We start from the raw sequence: 22,630 nt of genomic DNA, 5'->3' as shown, positions 1-22,630 counted from the left end.
TCTTCCTAAGATGTATATAGAGTGCTCTGAGAATTTCGCAACACAATATGCTTGATTACTGCGGCACATGCAACCACTGAAACGAAGGCGAGGCTAATAGGTTAAACAATGTGCCTTACCAAGTAAGTGTCTTCGTCCTGAGCAGGTGTCGAAGGATTCATAGAAGTAGAAAGAGTACGTAGTCGCGGCTCAGCAAAAAAAAAAAAAAAAACCATCTGTGACGCAGTATTTCATGTAGCCGTTCTTAAGACCTACTCGCTCTCGTTTGAACTCAGCATTGTATAGCGAATTTAAGTTTTGCCGGCTGGCAAGGAGTAAGTGCTCGTACTACGTGTACTTAGCTATTGCCGCCGTGAACTCGCCAGTGTTACAAATGAAGCCCACTTTTCAGTTTTATTGAGCCTTTTCTTCACAGAGTTGCGAAAAAGAAAACGCAGGGATAAGAGCAAAAAGGGGCTATGTTAGCAGCTTGACGAGGCTCCTACCAACAACACGTTACCAGTGACCGCCATCGACAGCGAGATATGCACTCACGATCGTTGTGAACAGCACGCGCGTTAAGTCACCTGCGAGCGCCTGATATACAATACGACAGCTGCGTAAACTATTCATTTTAATGGAGCTTCTTTGGCAAAAATACCATAACTATCACAAAGAACGTAAGTTGTACCGCATGTCAACACTGTTTATCGCTATTGTAGGCATGGCAGATGTTTAACTATATGTGTTAACAGCAGCAGCGGGAACAACTTCTTCCAATATTCTTAGCTTACATATTCCATTTGTACGACATTCGGCCATGCGAACACAAGTGAGAGCGGATACAATGTCTACACGTATACCTTATGAGATCTGGCACTGTGTGTACTGCTATGCGAGCACATGCGAATGAGAATAAGAAAAAAGTAAAAAAAAACATCAGTAGAATGATTCATTCACTCTCCCCTTCTCTTCAAAGAAAGAATAAGAAAATATATGATTCGAATTGAAAAGTACAAAAAATAAATTTAACATAACCTAAAGAAGCAAGAGTGACGCGAGACACGTGGCGACAATGCGGCGTAAACTCGCTTTCGCAATGACAAAAGAAAAAGTTTGGTTCCCGCGTCGATAAAGCGCCGATACAAAGCATCTACGAACGTGGCTGGGTATGAACGTGTTTTGTCACGTCGCAGGCTCGACAAACGCGTCAGGCGAATGTACGGCGATTTTTCGGACACGCGTCACGGTACGTGGCAATAAAGGAAAAAGAAAATGGAAAGATGCCAGACAGGCTCCCCATGATTATTTTAGACGTCCAAAGAATAACGGCGAAACACGCACGTTTGCAATATAAAGCCACTGGTTTGCCCAAAGGTCTCGACAAGACGGTTCAGCAGTAACGGCTCTGTTTTTGGAAGCTCCAATTTTCGGGTTTGTGCACTTTATAAACTCGCTTGTCATTTTGGTTCTCAGCGGAAAAATAAATAAGCGAAATTTTCCGCTGACTGCGCGGCATTGAAATTGCCGGAGTGGAAAGGCAAAAGCACGGGAGCGTACGTCCTTGGCTGCCGAGATAACGTGGTGTCGTAAATGCGCCGCCAGATTCAGACTTGAAGTAGGCGCGATTACACATTTTGATCGTCGTGTTATCATCACCGTAATAATCAAAATAGTTTAACATACACATAATCATCCTTTAGAATCAACCCGATCCTGTTAAGTATTGCCACGATCATCATCACTCAGCATCCCCATTTGTCCTATTTATTTATTTATTTATTTATTTAAAGAACCCCAGGTGGTCTATATTTCCGAAGCCCTTCACTACAGCGTCTCTAATAATTATGGCGTGATTTTGGTACGTTAAACCCCACAAAAATATATATTTATTTATTTATTCTTTTATTTATTTATTTATTTATTCACTTTTGCTTCAAGTCACGTGGCCTGCATGATGCCTACAACGACTGCGACCATAAGTACTACTACAATTACTGCTACCACCCCCCCCCTGCTACTGCTACTACTACTACTACTACTACTACTAATAGTACTATCACTACTATTATCAATACTACTATTACTACTGCCACAATGATGAGTCATAGATGACGACGACGGTGGCAGAAGGTAGGCTATAGGACCGTTTGATAAAAACAAAAACGTTGGCTAGCATTGAAGATCGCGCTGCACGGTGCAGACATGCTGTGGTATAAAATCGTTGGCACAGTTCTCCAGCGAGTGTTGTTGGCCGGGGGACAGCCTTCCAAAAAATTTCCCAAGCGTGTCTCGCCTAATTACAGAATACTTGCATAACAGTCGAGAAATGCAGCTGCGAAAAATTGTTTCTCCCGCATGATGGCTGTTTGTCTTGCACACTATACTTCAAGGCTGCCCTTTACGCTTAGAAAACGCCGGGCTAGTGCCTCTTCGTGCAACAATGATGGCGCCACCTAGTAAGCCATTTCAGAGCGACATGAATGGAAAAGCGTTGCACGCAAACAGAGAGAGCTGGAAGCAGAAGAAAGATTAGAGAAATCTCAGATTACGAAAAGATTATCAACGCCGTTGTGAGGCCTGTCATACAAGGTCCCGCTTTTTACAGCTGCTGTGATAGATTGGTTGGCCACCGTGATAACGTAGGAAGAAATAAAGAAATATGAACGGCGCGATAATTTACACGTGTACACACACAAAAAAAGAGCATGGGTAAACGCTGATTGGCCACCTTCGTGAGCACATTATTGTGCGAAACGCTAAAGGTTTTTAGTTATTCATTGCCATTGCTGCGAATGCACCCTCCTGTTCTAAGATACCACAATAAACAGCACAAATCAGCACCAACGCACCGTTCATATGGCACAAGGAGATTCATCATGCATCAGTATGGCATCAGTCTGTGTGTCGACGAAATAAATATAATATAAGGAAAGGCACTTGTTATCATGTCATGATATTGCCACGTTCTTTCCTGAAGTTTTCTTATAACCCCGTTACGCAGTACGCGATTCTCAGCAAAAACCGCGCCTACACTGTTCGAAAAGCTTCGGGATGGCAGCAGATCATTTTGTTACGCACATTTCGTGAACAGTAGTGCTTATTTAGGAACCTACGTCGCCGCTGGCGTTAACGCTAGAAGGTTTGATGGCAAGTGTACAAATGCCGACCCCCTTCGCCGCTTGTCAGTTGATGGACAGCCGACGCTCCGTTTGCCGCTATCAGTGCAGTACTCATACTATAATCCAACTTTCCGTTTACAGGGCGCAGGTTTGTCCACCTAAAAACAGTTTGATCTCAACATACAGTCTCCTGCCTTTGGGCACGTCACGACCCCGAGACATCTGGTGGAGGTGCTGGGTGCACGGCTTGACGGGGGTGACCCATACATGAACGATGCCACGTGATAAGCAAGTGCGAAGTGAACCTCAGAGAACAGCCGCCATCGCTGCATTTCCGCCACCCGCTGATAAGAAGGCCGTGCTTTGATTTCTCCGCCTGTGCGCCTATTACAGGCACTTCGCCAGAAACTTTGCCCGCATCGCCAAGCCACTCACTGACCTTACGAGGATCGACGTCAGCTTCAAATGGGAAACGCCTCAGGAGGAAGAACTGGGTAACTGGGTAACGACGCCGGAAGATGCCTCCAATACTCACGCATTTCGACGAAAACGCCGAAGCAGAAGTGCACACTGATGCAAGCAGCGTAGAACTCGGCGCCGTCCTTGTGCAGAGGTTTGACGGACTGGAAAAGGTTATTAGTTACGCTAGCCGGTCACTATCCAAGGCAGAAAGCAACTATTTCGGAACAGGAAACGAGTGTCTTGCCATCAACTGCGCGACGTTAAAGTTTCGTCCTTACCTCTACGGCAGGCCCTTCAAAGTTGTGAGCGACCACCATGCCTTATGTTGACTAGCTAGCTTGAAGGACCCTTCAGGTCACCTTTCGCGATGGAATCAACCAACGACCAACCGCCGCCGTTACAATCTTCGGCGACTCTTCGTCGAATACCATTCTGGTGAACGTGTTTGGGTATGGACGCCGATACGCCAGCATGGACTGGTGAAAAACTTCTACAATGGTACTTTGGACCTAATAGGGTGATTCGAAATCTCGGCCCACTCGATTACAAGGTTGTACCCGACGGCATTACGAACTCTCAAAGTTGCCGATCGTGACCTGAAGTCATTCAGGTCGTGCGCCTCAAGCCGTTTCATGGGCGTTAACGAACTGAAAGAGTGTATTTTGTTGTTATTGTTGTTCTTGCTGTATCGTACCTTATTGTGTGTACTTTCTTACATTTTTATTGTACTTGCATCTTCTGTTAAAGCATCGCGATGATGCCTTCTTTAGAGGGAGAGAAGTGCCCCATTTCTTCAAGCTATCCTATCACCCCGTTACGCTGTACGCAATTCGCAGCCATAACCACGCCTATACTGTTCATAAGCTTCAGAACAGCAGTAGATGATTTTGTTACTCCTTCTTCGTGAAAAGTGCAATTTATTCTGGAGCCCACGTCGCCGCTAGCGATAACGCTAGAATGTTCGATGGCAAGAGTTTATATGCTGACACCCTTCGCCGCTTGTCTGTTCATCGACGGCCGACGCTCCGTTCGCCGCTATCAGTGCAACACTGCTACTGTAATCCGACTTTCTTTTTACTGGGCGCAGGTTCGCCCAAATAAACAGTTTGGTCTCGACATACAGTGTTCTGTCTTCGGCCACGCCACGACCCCATGACAAATCTTGTCACGCTGTCATGCTTTTTTTTTTAGTTTGACGCATGTTTTTTTTTTCGTTTCATCTTCAATAAAAGCACTTGTCCGTGTTGTTTCTTTTGCGTGTCCCCTTGTAGAATATCCTGTTGTTCCCACTTTCAACTTTCCCACTTTTTTTTTTTTTTTGCAAGAACAACGTGCCCAAAGCATCACTTTCATTAGGCTGAAAGGTTCGGCGCTGCTAACCTCGAGGAAATTGGTTCGATTCCCAACTGGAGCGACTGCATTCCGGCTGCGATGTAACAAATGAAACATGGTTGATCTCTTTGTCATAAGAATTGGCAAATTACACGAAAGCAAATCATGTTTTCATGTGAGTAGTTGACTGTTTATTTTACCTTGATGTATGAGACCTTGCACAATATCTCTTGGTGTTAGGAAGTTATAGCACCGTTTGACAATAATGCACCCACGTTGACGCGTATTGTTAAGACCTCCATTCAGACGGCTAACGTACCTGATTGTGATTACACCTTTCTGTTAGATGAATGAGATAACACAAACACGGACACAGCATGTGTAGAATCTCGCACAAAAATGGCATGAACAAGCATGTAATGAACGCTGTTACTCGACATGCACTGCCTGAAAACGCCATCTGCTGAGACAAACGTGAAGGTGTGTGCTCCCCAGTAATAGGGTAAACTACGCCTGTGCTTATGCATGTACCAAAGAACGCTTCTAGAACTCTAGAGGGAGATCTTGTAACTTGAGCCATGAACGCGAAGAGACGTTGCCCGCTCAGCACTGGCGTCTCTCTCGCTGCACCATGCACGACATCAAAGGCCAAACCTCATAAGCGCGGAAATGCACGCGACAGCGACGAGCGATGCGACGTAGATCGTCTTCGCGCGATCAGTCACTATCGCAGGCATACCTCATTCACGCGACGGCTTCGGCGAGCGAACTCCACTGTTGCTGGCATGAGGCCGTCTACTCGCACCAAAAAACCGCGTAGTGAGTGGTATGCAATTTAAAAATAAGATACATTGTTGTGTAATAGAACGGAAAGTGTTTATGAGTGCCTTGCAGCACTTTTTTTTATATGCACATGCGTAAACATTGCGTTATTTTTTGTTGTGCATATGTGACTCGGGCAGGGTCATGTGCACCTATGTAGTCTTTGTCTGTTCCGGGTTTTCGCTATTGGCTGCTTGAGCCCAGCACTTCCGGGCGATGAGCGACAAATCTGGAGAACCGAGCGATCGTGCGAAAACGAGCACGCGACACGTCTTGCGAACGCCCTGTTTCGTCGCCCATAGCGTCGCTCGTCGCTGTCGCGTGCAGTTTCGTGCTTATGAGGTTTGCTCTTCACTCTCCGACGTGATTACCTTTCGGTAGCAGCAGTTTCATTAACCGGTGTTAGTTCACTCGAACCAGCACAAAATGAAAAAAACGAGACAAGTGCTTGTGCAGGCTTGTGTATTCTATCGATGGGTCATTAAACTAATGTAACGCGAAAGACAAAGCCCGAACTGCACTGTCATTAAGCCATCACCATTGCATTCAATGCAGTCAATATACCAACCTCATTCATTCATTCATTCATTCATTCATTCATTCATTCATTCATTCATTCATTCATTCATTCATTCATTCATTGTTGGCACTACGTAGGCAGTTCAGAAAACCATTCATGAACGACACAGAAAACACGGCAAGAACCGATAGGCTAACCGATGTCTGATCTTTTGTAAGTGCCACCTGAAGCTGCGCTAAAATGAAAAATAGCAAATTGAGGGTGTACAAGTTAAAGAGTGGAAGTGTGAATATAGAAAATAACCCGAAATTAAACCAGTTTGGCTTTCGGTTTATTTGTTATGTTTATACTTCTACTCTTTATCTTGTACAACCTCAATCTGTTATTTTTCTTTAGCGCAGCTTCATGTGGCGCTAACAAAATATAAGACATTGGTTAGCCCAAACGCATTATTGAAGAATTCAGCGTGGGTTCTGCTTTGCTTAGCATAAAGTTGGGCAAATTACGCAGGCGCCGAATTCTCCCGCTAATGGGCTGTGTGCTGTGGGCATCAACTTGTTCCTTCTTTTCGTGTTCCGACGTGAGAAAAAAAAAAGATTCACTGCGTATCCACGATGTGAATGATGGAGAATGGGCGAAGCTTCGGGGAATCATTTACCGCTGAACATTCATTCATTCATTCATTCATTCATTCATTCATTCATTCATTCATTCATTCATTCATTCTTTTTTTCTTTTATTCTCTTTCTTTCTTTTCTTTCCTTCCGTCCTTCCTTCCTTCCTTCTTTCTTTCTTTCTTACTTTCAATCTCTTTCTTTCTTTCTTTTTTTCTTTCTGTCTTTCTTTCTTTTTCTTTCTTTCTTTCTCTCTATCTATCTATCTATCTACCTATCTATCTATCTATCTATCTATCTATCTATCTATCTATCTATCTATCTATCTATCTATCTATCTATCTATCTATCTATCTATCTATCTATCTATCTATCTATCTATCTATCTATCTATCTATCTATCTATCTATCTATCTATCTATCTATCTATCTATCTATCTATCTATCTATCTATCTATCTATCTATCTATCTTTCTTTCTTTTTTTTTCTTTCTTTCTTTATTTCTTCCTTTCCTTTTCTTTCTTCTTTCTTTATGGACAACACTGCTTGACCACGAAAGAGAGAGTCGGGAGCGAGCTCGTTTTTGGCTCTTCGGGCGCCACAGTGAAAGGATTAGTGTGCCACCAGCGCAGCCGCGATCATCGTTCTCCTTTTCTACCTACATCACAGGTACAAGGCTTGACCCTCAAGTTCTTCCCTTCTAAGAGACATCTGTTTGTACAAACAGGCAGTAACATCTGCACACTTTGCAATGCGCAGTCGAATTCTCCGGTCTACTAACCTTCCCACACGCATAGCGGTGTTCACTCTGTGTGATATTAAGGTATCTGCTTGCGTGTCCTACCGAGATCTTTGCAGTCGTCGCCTCAATATGGTAACCAACTACTATTGCACAAGTTTTGCAGGGTGTTTTGTCCCGCGAGTGAGCTTGAGGGGACCTGTTAGCCTCGTTGTGGTTTACTGTATTTGACATTTAGTGTAGCCCAGAAGACGCCGCCCACGTCGCGCTTGACCCCGGTTCCCTTCAGCTTATGTGAAATATTCTGCATATTGACGCGCGTATGTGCCAGTGGTGAGGACAACGAAGCAGCGCGAGTGTCCTTGGCCGAGGGCAAAAGACGAAGAAGTCGTTTCAGTCTGTTTTCCTGCGATCGATAAATCGTATTTCTTTGAGGCGCTTTGTGTGCTCGTCAATCTCGCGTCGTCACACTGGTCGAGGTGCTGGGTACGTCTTCATGCTTGGCACCCCTTCGCGGACCCGACATTCAAGCCCGGAATCACTACCACCCGTCGACACACCAGTCCACCGTTCCAGCCGCCGTCTGCGAGGCCTAGCTCCCGAGCGGAATCCCTTTCCAGAAACTGCCAGCAATCGCTTGCCTCTTTCAACCACCATGGCCACTGCAGCTACATCGCACATGACGCTTCAGAATCCCATGATTCCTGACTGCTTTTATGGTGAGACCTATGAAGATGCACAAGACTGGCTGGACCAGTTCGAACGCTGCGCGAAGTACAACCAGTGGGCCACCCCAGAAGACAAGCTCGCGAATGTGTACTTCTACCTGAAAGACAACGCCCAGACGTGGTACATCAACAGGGAAAGAGGCATGGCTACGTGGGATGACTTCCACAACCAGCTGATTGACACCTTCAGTAGTCTTGGCAGAAAGGAGAATGCACAACGTCTCTTGGAAGCTCGAATCCAAAAACCTAACGAGAGCGTCGCTATGTTCGCCGAGGACCTGACCCGTCTTTTCGGCAGGGCGGATCCTGAGATGCCGGAAGACAGGAAGCTGCGGTATCTAATGCGAGGCGTGAAGGAGCAACTGTTTGCTGGGCTTGTGAGAAATCCGCCAACAACAGTAGCGGAGTTCACGAAAGAAGCCACAGCTATTGAACGAGCCCTACAGCAACGGTACCGCCAGCAGAACCCGGTCAACGTTCGAGCGAGTAGCCCTGTTACAACTGCGGCGAGCCTCTGCGACAACGACAGGCCTCTGCGGGAAGTCATCCGGGAGATTTTGAGGGAGGAGCTTCGGCAGCTTGGTTTAATTCCAGCAACTGAACCGACGCCGGCATTGTCCTTTGTCGCTGATGTTGTCCGGGATGAGGTCCGCCAGGCTCTCTCTTCATCCGGCTATAATGGTGTGCGACGACATTTTACTTATGCTGATGCCGTCCGACGCCCCGTCGTCGCTCCTTCAGCGCAGCAGACCCCAATGACTGGACCACCACCAACCCTGCAAACACAGCCACTGTCTGCACCGACCACTTTCGCAACCTCACCGATTCCTCCGACAAGACGAATGCCGTATAACCAACATGCCCCACAACGTAGCCCCACAACGTGGCCCAATAGTGAGTCTCCACTTACCTACCAGCGTCGGAAAACCGATTTGTGGCGTACCGCTGACCGTCGACCGGTATGCTTTCATTGTGGCGAAGCTGGGCACGTCTACAGAGTTTGGCGTTACCGCGACGCTCAGTACAAGAGATTTCCTCGCTACCCTGATTACATTGCGTACGACGATCAACGCATGTACAACTACGCCCCTGTGAACACACCGCCGCAGAATCCAGTAATGCCCAGATCACGTTCTCCATCTCCTGCGCGGCCCAGTTCACCGAATCGTCGCAGTTTTGCCGACGTCACCAGGGGCAGGTCCCCTAGCCCGCGACGGGGAAACTAGACGCAGCGACCTCGGGGGGTGGGGTTGCCAATATTCGAAATTCCGAACAGCCCCCATTGCAGACAAATGACAGCTCGAAGCCATCAAAACCGAAGAAGACGACAGCAACGACTAATTCGACGAATGAGACAACTGCTGACGTAACCGACGTTATCAGCGCTGACCTCGTCGTTCACATTGACGGCCACCAAGTGACGGCACTTGTGGACACTGGCTCCCACTTTTCTATAATAAGCCTACAGCTAGCCGAAAGACTAAGGAAGGTGAAAATGTCCTGGCAGGGACCCAATATAAGAACTGCAGGAGGTCAGTTGATGACACCGGTTGGAAAGTGCACGGCCCGACTCTTCATTGCTGGTTCCACCTTTGTCGCCACCCTCGTCATTCTCCACGAGTGCTGTAAACAGCGCATATTGGGAATGGATTTCTTGCGCGAATACGGGGCTGTGATTGACATCCGTGACAGAAGCGTAACTTTCACTGTAAGCTCGGAGACTGCTACAGATAAGGAACACCAGCCACCTCGTTTCCGTATTGCCGATGACGACGTCATACTGCCGCCACGAAGTTGTTCTCTCGTATCCGTGCACTGTGACAAATTACACAATGCTACTGGCATCGCTGAACACATCAAGGAGCTCGCATTCACTAGCGGCATTTCTGTTGCCAGGGCTGTCATCACTGTTACTGACGGATGCGCTGAACTGCTAGTGACAAATTTCAGCAGAGAACGCCGACACATAGTTAAAGGCACGGCTATTGCCTATTTTGACGAACTCTCGCAAACAGAAGATTGTCATTTAGTGGAGGAAGCAGCAGCGGCTACTATCACTACACCGACACCTGTAGACGTTGGTCCAATGTTATCTCCCATTGAGCGAGACCGCCTTCTCACGCTGATCAACAAGTTCCACGGCTGCTTCTCATCCACATCAAGAGTTGGTCAAACTGCACTGACGAAACACCGCATCATCACGGATTCCGATGCCAGACCCATCCGGCGAAATCCTTATCGAGTCGCCCCAAAGGAGCGTGAGGCAATTCAAAAACAGTTGAAAACGATGCTAGAAGATGGTGTTATTCGGCCGTCTAACAGTCCTTTGGCATCACCTGTAGTACTCGTCAAAAAGAAGGACGGTAGCTTGCGTTTCTGCGTCGACTATCGTAAGCTTAATCAGATCACAAAGAAGGACGTCTACCCTCTGCCGCGCATTGATGATTCATTGGATAGATTACGAAACGCACGCTACTTTTCGTCTATGGACTTAAAAAGCGGCTACTGGCAAATTGAAGTGGATGAGAGAGATCGTGATAAGACCGCCTTTGTTATGCCCGACGGACTTTATGAATTTCAGGTTCTTCCTTTCGGTTTGTCTTCGGCGCCAGCAACATTCCAGCGTCTCATGGACACAGTTCTGTCGGGACTTAAGTGGCAAACCTGCTTGGTGTACCTCGATGACGTGATTGTCTTTTCAGCGACTTTCGAGGAACACTTACGAAGGCTCGAAGCAGTTTTTGAAGCAATACGCTTGGCCGGTCTTACTCTCAAACCAGAAAAGTGCCACTTCGGCTTCCACGAACTTCGATTCCTCGGTCACGTCGTGAGCAGCCAAGGGATCCGACCCGACCCGGATAAAATTGCCGCCGTGGCAAACTTCCCGACGCCATCAGACAAAAAATCAGTGCGACGTTTTTTAGGACTCTGTGCCTATTACCGGCGGTTTATTGCTAATTTTTCGCGCATCGCATGGCCATTGACACAGCTTACTCGGGAAGATACCCCCTTCAGATGGGGCGAAGACCAACACCAGGCATTTCACGAGCTTCGTCAGCGAATGCAAACACCCCCCGTGCTGGCCCACTTCGATGAAGACGCGCCGACAATACTTCATACAGACGCTAGTAATGTGGGTCTCGGAGCAGTGCTCGTACAGTCGAAGGACAACAACGAAAACGTGATCGCCTACGCCAGCAGGACGCTGTCCCGAGCTGAAGCTAATTACACTACGACGGAAAAAGAATGTCTCGCAATGGTATGGGCAGTCCTGAAGTTTGGTCCTTATTTGTACGGCCGCCCATTCACCGTTATCAGCGATCACCACTCTCTCTGTTGGTTGGTCAACTTGAAAGATCCGTCTAGCCGCCTTGCACGATGGAGTCTTCGGCTCCAAGAATTTGACTTCACTGTTGCCTACAAGTCGGGAAAACGACACACCGATGCCGACTGTCTTTCTTGGTCTCCTGTTGAGACGGCATCCCCGGACAACGACGATGACGACACGGCCTTTCTCGGTATTGTGGACACTGCCACCTTTTCTCAACAGCAGCGTGGCGATGCTGAGCTGCTCCCACTTATAGATTACCTAGAAGGGCGAGTGAATAGCGTTCCGAAGTTATTTGCGAGAGGGCTGCCGTCGTACTGCTTGCGAAATGACGTTCTTTATAAGAGGAACTTTTCACCCACCGGCAGCAGCTACTTGCTCGTCGTTCCTTCTTCGCTTCGCCGTGAGGTACTGCAAGCCTGTCACGACGAACCTACCGCTGGTCACTTGGGTTACGCAAGAACATTGGCGAGGATAAGGCAGAACTATTACTGGCCAAGACTTGCCGAAGTTGTCAAAACTTACGTGCAGGCATGTCTAGATTGCCAGCGCCGCAAGCCACCATCCATCAAACCAGCTGGCCTGCTGCAGCCTGTTCGAGTGCCGGCGACACCGTTTGCACAAATTGGCATGGATTTTCTGGGCCCCTTCCCAAAGTCTGCCACTGGAAACAGGTGGATAATCGTCGCCACGGATTACCTGACCCGATACGCGGAGACAGGCGCTCTGCCACGGGCAATGGCAGCCAAAGCGGCGCAATTTTTCATCGAAGCCATCGTCTTAAGACACGGTGCCCCCGCAATAGTAATCACCGACAGAGGTACTGCGTTCATGGCCGAGCTTTTGAACACCATTTTCCGACTAAGTGGCACAGCTCACAGGAAGACAACGGCGTATCATCCCCAGACCAACGGGCTCACCGAACGCCTCAACAAGACCCTGGCTGACATAATAAGCGTGTACGTAGATGTAGAGCACAAGAACTGGGACATCATTTTGCCCTACGTCACGTTCGCCTACAACACAGCTCGTCAAGAGACCACACGGAAGACACCCTTTAGTCTCCTCTACGGACGCGAGGTTAAAACAACGTTAGACGCAATGCTCCCTAATGAAAATGATGGCAATGAGACAGACGCCCAAGAGTTTACCCAGCTAGCAGAAGAAGCCAGACAACTTGCCAGGTTGCGAATCACCAAACAGCAAGACGACAATGCCAAGTATTACAACCTCCGGCACAGACCCGTCATCAGTGGCGTAACTAGGGGGGGGCAAGGGGGTACAAGTGCCCCGGGCGCCACTAGGGAGGGGGCGCCAAGCCGAGTCCTCGGGTTGGCGCCCCCTGGAAAGGTTGTCAATGTTTTTTTCCGTAAAACCGCCTGGAAGGGGGGAGGGGCGAGGTTGTAATGTACGACTGGAAGTGGGGATGGTGGTGAAGGAAAGGGTTGCCGCAATGGCTTTTGCATCGGGAAAAGGATCCTCTATTTTCATTTTGCTGCGCTACCTCCGTGCCTTCCCATGACCCTCGGCTAAGCTTTGTTTTGTGCTCCGCAGCACTGGGTTAGATGAGTTTCAGCGAACCCCACCAGCCTCCCAAACCACTTACTGAAAGCTTCCCTGAAACCAACCACGTACGTAAACAAAATAAAATAAAAAAGTTCGAATGCACCTTTTTTGAGTAAGAACAGAAAACTCCAACGAAATAGCCGATCGTCCAACGACTAATCGTCCACGCAGCGGCGGAAGGAAGGGCGAATATAATCCGTGACCTCGGCACCAAAGGCTAAACAAAGGCGTTTATTCGCAGAGTTCTCTGGAGGAAAGACGGAGAAAGCGTGACACGACGGCGACGTTTGTTGATTCCCTGCATCGCGGGCGCCAGCAAAGCAATAGAAGGGCGGGGGTCAACGTTTCCCACATGCCATCCACCGCCATGGGCAGGTTCATCCTTTGGCCCAAAGAACACGCACCTGCGAAAAAAGCGCAGAGCGTAGTGTACCCGACAGCATGTGCCGACTGCCCCGCTTCGTACGTTGGAGAAACCAAGAACTTCCCTGAAAGAATGCGGCCGCACAAGGATGACCTCCATCAATGGAACAGCGAACGGAGCGAAACGGCAGAACACTCCGACCAGTTTAACCCCCATACCAGACCCGAGGGCGCGGTGTCTAGCTGGTTGCTTTGTTTTGTACTCACCCTGCATTCCTTGGGATGCACAAATAGCGCGAAAGCTTAGGTACGAGAAACTTGGGCCTGGGAAGCGCCCGTGCCGTCAAGATTTTTGCAGTGTGGACTGGAAGAGAACAATGACGGGTAAGGGACTTCCGGAAGTTTGAATAAAAAAAGAAAAATACTATACAAAAACGCGGGCGTAGCTCATCGAAATCAGAACTGGTGGCCCTTGGCCTCCGAAATGGCCCGCCGCGCGCCAGTAGGCAATCGCGGAAGCCTACATTAGCGCTTTTAATGGGGGGGGGGCGCGGAAATTATCACGGGCATAATGAGGGGCGCGGAAATATATTTGCCCTGGGCGCCGTCCTATCTAGTTACGCCACTGCCCGTCATATACAACGTGAACGACAAAGTATGGGTCTGGACACCTGTTCGTCAGCGTGGGCTTTCCGAAAAGCTGTTGCGAAGATACTTCGGACCCTACAAGGTTCTGCGACGCATTAGTGACGTCAACTACGAGGTTGTTCCGGACGGCGTGCAGTGTTCAAAGCGGCGCAGACATTCACCAGAAATTGTCCACGTGCTTTGGATGAAGCCTTACTTTCAGTGACTAACTGTGCAGTTTTAGTTTCGCCTTGCTTCTCAAAAGTTTAACATCGGGACGATGTTTTTTTAAAGGGGGAATAATGACGCGCGTATGTGCCAGTGGTGAGGACAACGAAGCAGCGCGAGTGTCCTTGGCCGAGGGCAAAAGACGAAGAAGTCGTTGCAGCCTGTTTTCCTGCGATCGATAAATCGTATTTCTTTGAGGCGCTTTGTGTGCTCGTCAATCTCGCGTCGTCACAATATATATGGAATCAGGGTTACCGTTGGGTTGACTGCAAAAAGAGCCCTGCAGAACTACAGGTAAAAGTAAACAAACTTGCCAAGTCAATGACTGTTTGTTCAACAAGTATAAACACGCATTTTTTAAGTAAAGAAGTTTTGCTTACTTCATTTTCATTATTGTTTAACAATGACATTTATATTTTAACAATGACATTATTGTTTAACAATGACTTGAAAGACATTTCATTATTGTTTAACAATGAATTATATTACCTGGATCACTATTACAACAAAAACAAGAGCACAGCAGTTTTTTTTGCACTTGCTCACTCTCAAGTAAGTTAAGCAAGCCACAACTAAAATACAAAGAAGTGGACAAATTGAAGTTTCCGTACTCCTGCATGCAGTCTGTGTGGAACAGGGTAATTACGAGAGACTGAGCTAAAGTGGAACATTGCAGTCAACCAGTCATTTGGTACATTGGTCCTAATAACAGGTCTTGTTTGAAGTCGCAAACCTAAAATGATTACTAGTTACCATAATGCCAGTTCAGCTTCAGGCAGTGATATATCTGGTTGAAAATGACTCGTCTAGCTTAAATAGATTGAGGATTCTCAATTTCACGCTAGAACATGGGCTGTGCGCCATCATTACAAGCTGACTGGCAGCGTCAGCATAGATGGCGGGCAGCGTGTTGCCAGCATGTGCACAGCTTCTCCAGTTATACAGACTCACTTACATTTTATATTCAGCTTGCATAAGTTACTTATGCACATTGCAAATTATATTGTACGGCTTTTCCCATTTTGATTTTCTATTTACGTTAATAAAACCACAAAGCTATTTAACAGTCTCCTACGGTGTATGAGAGTCGCATAGATCAGGCGAGGAAGAATTTCGTTACTCCGTATTGGCATGCGTGTAACGTCACTCTGGCCCCGGTGAGTACCACAGAGTTGACGGGTGGCGTACATTCGCAGGCATCGGCAAACACGTTAGAAAAACTTCCATACAAAGTGTAGTCTTTAGGCCTTTCGGCTAATTTATGCGAAAATAACTAGACAAATGGCTCATAAATACACTAAAATAGATGCTCACTAAAGCCAGAAAGTATCCCTGGCGCGAACCTGCAATTGTCTTTGCACCAGACGTGGCCATAAAGCAGCCGATTTGTGGCAGAGTAGTCGCCAATAGCAAACATTTATTAGATTATGGGTGTTTTTTTTATTCCAAATACAGTTTTTTCATTCCATTTCATTATGACTGGCTGTTTTTTTTTCCTTGCCTGTTTTGCTTTCACGCAGGACAGGACCTCAGCTCCCCAAAACACTTCCCTGCTACCAACAGCCAGTGTATAAGAGCCGATACAAAGCAAGCATGCCCGTTGGGACAGAGGGGTATACCCTGCGTGCAATGGCAGCACGACTTCTTCAGGGTCTGTGAAAAACAGCTTGAAGCAACGCATCTCTTCAATAGTCTTAAGCAGGCGGGACCCATGTTGTATGATTCATCTTGAATGTGTATATGTAAATACTCGAGCCTTCAGCTCTTTTACGGCTGTAAAGTTGACCCTAAGGTTCCGTGGCAGTATGGAAAAGAAAAAAAAAAGATCTAAGACGGTGGTGTCTGATGATTGGATAAACAGAAGGAGTACCTAAAAATCGAAGACGCTTCGGATCAGCAAGTACATTCAGTGCAATACCCGTAAGATAAAGAAGCTTTAATAGAGCGCTAACATTCAACATCCACCTGTCGCTTTTAAGGAGCTGCAAGAGAAAGCTACACACAAACCCTTGCGAGTCCTCCATTAATGAGTGGCGCTGGCAGTCTTCATGTGTGGTTAAGTACCGCGCCATCATATGTTCTTTCTTCTGGAATTGCGACCGTTAATTACATAATGGTGTTTTTCCTCAGGCGTTTTTTACCACATGCATCAATTTGTGCACGCTTGCCACGATTTTGATGCCAATATTTACGAGCTCAGGTGCACCGTAAAAATATTGATCGCTTACATGCCCAGAGCACGACGTGATTACAACGCTCACTGTAGTAGGGGTCTCAGGATTCATTCGAGCAGCTCAGATTATCATGCTCGGAAAGCAAAGTCGTCGAATGTTTCTGGCTTCCCTGTCCTTTTTCGATCTAATATCCCCTTTCGCATGCATCGTGGTTTTCCAACATGTGCTCCACGGACGTTTTGGTAGCAGCCTGGCCACATTATGACTGCCTTCATCCCATGATTTTTTTAAGTGTATGCTTTTGAATTACAGACGTAACTAGTCCCAAGATTTTTTTTTTCGGGAGGTCGTGTCACCATTCGCTGAGAACGTAACTGTTGAAAAAAAAAAAAAAACTTGGCATATAAGAATCGTGCTTATTTGAGCCATTGGGGCAATTGTTATCGATGCGTTTCTCGAAACCTGAAGTAAAAAAAAAAACGCTTCAGAATTGGCCTGTGTAAAAGACACGAAAAGAATTTCTTTCAAGTAGCAACGTTTGCCCAGACCTTTATCATTTCGGATACCCGTATAAGCGCACGAAGACGGAGACAAGGCAAGAACGCACAGAGCGCACGGATATGCTGTTCGCAAAGCTCTAGAGCCCCTTTCTCGGACGCAGCAAATCCTCCGGCTGCCACACATTTTCCGTTGATAGCGCTCCGGATTTGTTCCATCCTAAGCCACCGAGCTTTGCAGCACAGACACAGCGCTCGGAATGTCGTCGTCTTGTCCTCGTCTCCTCCCAAAATGTCACGATACCAACTATTTCTGACAGAGACTCTGAATCTTTATCAACATACACCCCGCTCCCCCAACTCCGTATCGCTCCAATGTTCTTCACCATCAAAGCCCATTGGGAGATTGGGAGACTGAAATTGCACGGCTGAAACCGCTAGTTGAGGTGAGTTTCAGACCTCTGGCATGCATGGAGTCGCCGTAACCAAGGCCAGGAAACCAGTACTCTTCTTCAAGCTTCTGCTGACGTCATAGGATCTGAGCTATCATGGCCGGTATAGCTAGCTCAAACATCAGTCATTCTATATAGGACACAAGCTACACCAGCAGGGACTACAGACCCATAGTAATGTCAGATTTTGTTGAGGAAAGGTTATGGCCACTATTATTAGGACCAAGGGTAGTCATTATGGAGGCTTTGCTAGCGATACGATCTGCCGCCCGGTCTGCGCCTGGACCAGATATGAGTGCAAAACGCTGTTTCGAAAGCATCCGTTCTGGCTGGCTTGTGTGCCAGCGCCGTCTCGGAGCACGGCACGGCCCGCAGACGCGCTTCGTTGCGAAGCACAGCGTTCGAGAAAAGACACCAGCAGGCGGGCAGCATCCGCGAATCGTTCTGCCACAGCGTCACGTAAACAGTACGTCTGACTCGCAAACTGATTTTTAAAAAGGGCCAGCCGGCAGTGAGAGTTGGTTGCTTCGTTCGGCTCACTGCAAAAACAAATGCGGTCCCCGCGCCAGACGTGTTTCATCAGGAAGCACGTCTGTGCTGGCAATTTCCATCGTTCCCTCTAAAGTTATGGTGACACCAAAAGTGCGTGCGTACTCACTTTAATATTTCAAAAACAAAAGAAACATTGCAGTAGTCGTTCAACTCCCCCTCTGATGTGTATACATTATTGTAGATTGGCTTACATAGAGCTTTTCGAGTCGTGTTAAGGGTAAAAAAAAAGGAAAATAAAAGAAAATCACAACGGTGTTGTCCATAAGAGTTACTATACTTTACGGTTAGTTATACCGACTAGAGGAGTGCTAGCCACAGAACCTTCGACTGAAGCAAGTTTGCCATGCGTGTTCTCCTCGCTACTTGGTCGAGACCAGGAACGTGTTTCGATAACCCTCACGCAGCCATTGCGCGTGTGCTCACGGTTAGAGAGAAAGAGCATGTTCAAGCACGCACGCAGACACGCACACGAAGATGCAAACACACTCACGCACTAAAAAGCACACACACACGTGCGCGCGCACATGCACAGAGAGAGAGAGAGAGAGAAACACCCACACGTCAGCTCAGCGTGACGTCCTGTACTCACGCACACGGAACGGCTGCCTAATCTTTCAATAGGAGGGAATGAAAATGAATGAAGTTACAGAAAGAAGATATTAAAAAGAGATGAGCCACCCATAACACATGGTAGACACATGTTCAATATCTCTTCCGTATCCGTTACTAATTACGCTGTGGTACTATTTCCGTCAAAGTTTCAGGCATAACTTATATAGATTGAATGCCTACAGCCCCTTCTTTCCCTTTGTCCTTTCGACAGGCTAATTATTTAACAGTTGTGTAAGAACTGACACAGACTGCCACCTTCCTGCGAGATCAGGTTTACTTCCAAGCGTCTCGCAGTATTAGCCGTTGCTACATAGCGAAATCCAATGCCAACGCAATTTTCAAACTAAGGAGTGCAGATTTTGGGGCTCATTGATCCTTTGTTAAATAAATCAGGTCATAGCGCTGGAAAAAAATACGTAAAACTTGAGTACGTATCGAAGGTCTCGTCTTTCCTGCGCTAAGGCCTCGTTTATGGCAATTTCGAAGTATTTTGCCCAATCGGGCCTTGAGTTGTGATGCTAAGTCCGCTCCACTGGCCTCGGGGGTGTACAATGTGTGAAGGCCGGCAACACTCGGCTTTATTGCAGGCGTAAGGATGGATGGGTTTCTTTCTATAACGGGCGTTACTTGTGCTACACCAAACCAGAAAATAAGCTTTCGGACGTTATTATCTTCTAATTGAGTCGAATGTCTTCTCTATCTAATGAAGTTTTTCTTCCTGTGAAAAGAACGCTCGCAAGTTTCCAGCACAACTTTGTGTGAGCTACGACAAAGCGGCATTTGGGGTTTCTTGATTTGCCCTTCGTGACAACGTTTGAACACCCTGTCTTTTTAATCAAATACCTACCAAATGGCTGAGCTCTCTTTAATCCTACGGCAAAGTAATCTTCATATTGCAAGTATTAATTAATGCCATTTATTCCTGTTTTTGCTGCTCCTAATAATTTAATCATGTTTTAATCATGTTTTTGTACACCTAATTCCATCGTGGACATGTTTGCCCTTCTACTGTTGTCCGTCCCGAAATTCAACGCTTCATGTAGGCTATAGTGCTCAAGCATACAACCGGGTGGGGTATCTGCACATTCATTTAAAGATCAACTCTGCCGTCTTTTCGAGGTCACTTGATGTACATGAAAGGGCAACTGCTAGGTACATTCCTTTGCATGTTTCCCTCATTTATGCCACAGATACTCCAATTGTTTAGAAATACATTGATTCCCTCGAATCTTACACATGGGCTCCCACTATTATTGACTACATTGCATGTGTGCTGTTCTTTTCGGAAAGGCGACGAAAATGACGAAATCGAGGTGCAGCTACAGCGTGCGCTCGTCTGCTGTCAATCGCGTATGTTTGGCAAGCGCTTAGGCGGTCGATATTTCAGTACCAGGAGACTGGGCGTGTGGGGGGAGGCATGTGGTGTTGCGTTGTGGGCTGCACACGATTATCGGTATATTTACCGCAGGTAAATGTACACTCGCAACTAAGGATTACCTTTCGTCTCGACAGTGGAGTGTGTTGTATACCTATAGCAGTGCCTTCTTACCACACGAACAGTACGCTATAGTACCGTGCCAGTCAAATAGCGTATGCGCGTCATCTGGACCGTACACTTAGTGGCTTTTCGTAACGTAGAAGGAGCTTGCAGAGGTGGTGGCGGCGGAATTGGTGGTCATTTTTTTTTTGTCACAGCCAGTCGAGCCGGCGATCGGTAAGCACGTGCGGCAGCAGCTAGCTCTCGCTCGTATGTTGCTGGTGTGATGCTGCACGAGTGGTTTTGGGATGTATCAGCTCCACCCAATGTAAGGTCCAAATGCTGCCATCGAAGAAGGATGCTTGCGGTGGCTTGAAGATGCTGTCCGCTTCAACGGGCAGAACAAGACGAAGGAGCAATCGGAGCAGCGCCGGCATGAATGGGTCGCGTGCGTGAACACTCACGACAAGGATCATGTCTGTCCTCGCCAGTTCTTTTAATGTAGAGAAACCATACTTAGCTTTTGGAGTTTCTCTGTTTCTGTTGTTCTGTTCAGACTTAAGTAGTCTTAGCTTAGATAGGCCTGATAGTGTTAGATTTGGTGTTTGTAAATATGCTCGAACATGCTTTATTAACCTCCAGCGATATAACGGATGCGGAAATATTAACTGACTTACAGGACTTCCACGTGTACCGAAATGACCAAAATGGCTCACGGGGGGGCGGAGTACTTATCGCAGTTCATCGGGGCATATCTTGCTCCGTTGTTAACGTCGATTCCGATACCGAATCCCTGTGGCTAATTTGTCGTACTAACACCGTAACTGTCCTACTTGGCGTCTGCTACAGGCCCCCGCAAACGGATCCAAATTTTCCATGTCATCTGAACAATTCCATTCAAAAACTTACTTCCGCTTACCCAAAGGCTCGCATTCTTCTGTTCGGTGATTTTAACTACCCTAATATTGACTGGCAAAACATAGTTACTTCTACATTATCATGTCACGCAGAGGCGAAAAACTTCCTCGATGTATGTCTCAACTTTAACCTTACACAATTAGTCGCCCAACCAACCCGTGTCACACGAGGATCAGCAAATATTCTCGACCTGATATTAACCAATAGCCCCGAGAACCTATTATCTATTACTTACCTTCCTGAGATCAGCGACCACAAGGTCATACATGCTTTATTTTCATTTACCTCGACCAAAAAACAGACGACTAATAAAACAATTGTTCTTTATGATAAGGGTAACTATAGTGCAATATCTGAAGATCTCAGTAACTCTTTTAATCAGTATGAATCTACATTTCACACGCGCTCAGTTCATGACAACTGGTTGATCTTTAAGGACAAAGTAAATCACCTCTCTGATATGTTTATCCCGAAGATTACTTTTCAAACTAACCGCAATAAACCATGGTTTTCTCGGCATTTAAAAAAACTTGAAAACAAAAAGAAACGACTTTTTCGTACCGCCAAACGCAACGGCAAGCCTACTGCATGGCAAAAATACATCGAAGCTGAAAAATCATATTTGCTATCTGTTCGTAAAGCTAAATACTCGTTTTACCATATAGACTTACCTAATCTCTTAATCAGGAACCCCAAGCAATTCTGGCAAGTTCTAAACCCCACACATCCTTCCGATATTAAACTAACGAATGATTCACACGAGACAGTGACTGACCATGATTGCGCAGAAATATTCAACGAAGCATTTGCATCTGTCTTCACTACTGAACTTGACATGCCCTCACAGTCGCCATCATTTAGCGTAGAAACTTTCATGCCTGCTGTCACCTTCTTCGAAGAAGGCATTTCATCTATAATCCACAAATTAAAACTTTCTTCATCAGCTGGTATGGATTCCATCAACTCGAAACTCCTCAAGAATGTGAAATCGACTTGCGCAGCATACTTATGTCTTATCTTCTCACAGTCACTCACCTCAGGAATCATGCCGGATGATTGGAAAACGGGCAAGGTCGTTCCAGTCTACAAATCAGGTAACAGAAACTCACCCTTGAACTACCGCCCCATTTCATTAACCAGCGTGCCTTGTAAGATCATGGAACACGTCATCTACTCACAAATCTTCAATTTTTTGGACTCCAACGAATTTTTTCATCCTTCACAGCACGGATTTCGAAAGGGCCTTTCTTGCGAAACCCAATTAGCACAATTCGTTCATGACCTACAGACTAATCTCGACTGTAATATCCAAACCGACTCAATATTTCTTGATTTTGCAAAAGCTTTCGACAAGGTTCCTCACCAGCGTCTGTTACTGAAACTTTCAAAACTAAACTTGCATCCTAACATCTTCAGGTGGCTTGAGGAGTTTCTAACTAACCGCTCGCAATCTGTCTATCTTAACGGCCACCTGTCTAAACCACTCCCAGTCACCTCAGGCGTCCCACAAGGGTCTG

General features: G+C 46.7%; 1 protein-coding gene across 2 annotated transcripts in view; it reads right to left on the bottom strand.

Annotated features, from left to right (window-relative positions):
• The window catches only part of LOC119164664 (putative protein kinase C delta type homolog), a 385,680-nt gene that overhangs the window by 151,460 nt on the left and 211,590 nt on the right, over nt 1–22,630 (bottom strand). The window lies entirely within an intron of this gene.

Source organism: Rhipicephalus microplus, chromosome 9, assembly GCF_043290135.1.
Source record: "Rhipicephalus microplus isolate Deutch F79 chromosome 9, USDA_Rmic, whole genome shotgun sequence".
Classification (NCBI taxonomy): domain Eukaryota; kingdom Metazoa; phylum Arthropoda; class Arachnida; order Ixodida; family Ixodidae; genus Rhipicephalus; species Rhipicephalus microplus.
The sequence above is the reverse complement of the archived record's forward strand: the minus strand, read 5'-3'. Positions and strand labels throughout refer to the sequence as shown.